The 2500-nt window shown below is 48.4% G+C and overlaps 1 pseudogene across 1 annotated transcript in view; it reads left to right on the forward strand.

Annotated features, from left to right (window-relative positions):
• LOC308158232 (receptor tyrosine-protein kinase erbB-4-like) overlaps nt 1-2500 on the forward strand; it is a 176768-nt pseudogene that overhangs the window by 71478 nt on the left and 102790 nt on the right. The window lies entirely within an intron of this gene.

Below are 2500 nucleotides of genomic sequence, written 5' to 3' on the forward strand. Positions count from 1 at the left end.
AAGTCACCCCTTTGAGAGTCAGCTTTCAAACCCACAGGGAGAAAGAGGCCGAGTGTTTTTTTTTTTTGGGGGAGGGGGGGTGAAGAGAGAAACAGAGAGCGGGGGGGGAGGGGTGTGGGTAGGGGAGAAGAGGGAGAAAGGAAGAGAGGTGGGGTGAGGAAAGGAAGGAGAAACAAAAGAGAAGATTACATTAAAGTGTTTACATGTGACTTTTGCGTCATTGTTACCATTGTCACATTCCTTTTGAACTGGGTGCTACAGCTCCCATCAGAGAAGGAGAGTGTGTATTCATTTTTGTGTCTTTGTGTGTGTGTGTGTGTGGGTGTGTGTGTATGTGCTGCCTGCCTGTCTGCCCCCCTGCCTGCCTGTCTGCCTCCCTGCCTGCCTGTCTGCAGTAGCGTATCACATCTCTAATGGTAACCTTTTCTTCTCTTATCCTTAGCTAAAGTTCATTCCGTTTTCACATTATGAGACAAAAACGGGGGAAAAAAAAGAAATGAATAATAATGTTCCCAGGTAGCTCTGACAGGGGCATCTCCCTGACTAATGTCATCAGCCTCCCGCCAAGGGAGCTCACTAGCTAGGATGTCTCAGAAGCAGCACGGAGGTTGCTCTTTATTGTCCTCTCCGCTCAGAGAGGATGCGAGGGAGAGGAGGAGAGAGAGAGAGAGAGAGAGAGGGGGGGGGGGACGCTTCACCCTGATGAAGGCATTACTCACAAACCATTGAGTTCATTATTGGCCTCGTGCAATAACCATCCCTCAGTTAGCGTGCCAGCACAGACGCAGACGCTAATTCATTTCATTTCATAATTATCGATTGCCGTCGTGTCCCAGCCGGAAAGGTCAGGGTTGGTCTGTCTCTCTCACCTGGACTTCATAAAGGAGGGCTTCAGATGAGAGATTGCCTGAGAGGGGGGGGGGGGGGGGCTCTCAGACTACCTCAGCAGGGATTACCGCTGACTGTCTGTTTAGGCACACACACATGCACACACACACACACACACACACACACACACGCACACACACATCAATATACTCACTAAATCTTTCTTAAGACCATTAGATCTCTAGAGTATGGTAAATACCATGCTTCAACTAGGTATAGGACAGCCAGGGTTGAGTGGGCAGTTGATGTTTCAATGAACGTTCCTGGCACACAGACAAACACACACACACACGTACACACAAGCACACACACACACACAGACACACACAAGCACACACACACACAGACACACACACACACACACACACACACACACACACACACACACACACACACACACACACACACACACACACACACACACAGCCAAAGTCATAAATATACTCTCTAAATCTTTCTTAAGACCATTTCCTCCATCTCTGGAGTCTGGTAAATACCATGCTTCATGCTGGGTATAGGTCTGCCAGAGTTGAGTGGGCAGTTGATGTTTCGGTGAACGTTCCTGGCACTTTGCAGATTGTGGGGTGAGGTCTCCAAATGTTTCCCTTGCTTCAGAACTGATCAAATACGGTTTAGCGCTGCTGTCTCAAGACGTCGTGGCAACCGCTGTTGGAACAGGCCTCACCAGACGTTTAGACGATACGGGATGTTTTTCAAGCGTTAAGAGCCTCGTAACACTGTTTGATGTCTATCTTGGCAGCTGCAATATGTACGACTGTTTATTTGAGCATTTCACATACTTCAGACATGCCTTCTCATGAATACGTTAACGTTTTGCCGGAATGTATTTTTTTTCTGAATATTGATAAGGTGGTAGAACTCTGTGATCTGAAGAGAACTTTGGGGAGAGCTAAAAGCAGCGTGGGGCCTTTCATCCGTGTTATGTATACACGAGTTTGTATTTTTCGCGGTAGCGGTGTGTTTCGCTTGGAATACACATCTGTTATGTAACTAATGATCTTGATCATAGCTCGATGTGATGAAGCGGTTCGGATCAAAGCCGTTCCCGTACAAACAGGTGTTGTGAAGTCACCTGGGACTCTGGCCTGTGAGGGTGTGTTGGAGGTGGATGATGGTAGAGGGTGACTGGGGTCAGAGTGACCCCTCCAGCCAGGTTGTGTAGCTGGCCAGCTGGGTGGTGGTGTCAGGCCTGGGGGTCTGCCCTGGGGTCTGCTGGGGCCTGTGGCTCGTGGAGGGGCTCTCTGGTAGTCTGTCAGCTGGGATTAGTAGAGTCAGGTCTGGGTTAGACTGGAGGGGCGCACACACACACACACATGCGCGTACACACACACACACACACACACACACACACACACATACACATACAAATTCAGATATACACACTCCCTCTCAAAATACCCTCTTATTCTGAAAACAAATACACACTTTCATACACTCACTCACAAACAGATTCACACACACACATGCACGCACACACACACACACACACACACACACACACACACACACACACACACACACACACACACACACTCTCACATGTCAACATATTCACTGACTCATCAACTGTGTTTGCGATGCACTTACTATC

This window comes from Nansenia antarctica (assembly GCF_963989245.1).
Source record: "Nansenia antarctica genome assembly, chromosome: 5".
NCBI classification, from domain to species: Eukaryota; Metazoa; Chordata; class Actinopteri; order Argentiniformes; family Microstomatidae; genus Nansenia; species Nansenia antarctica.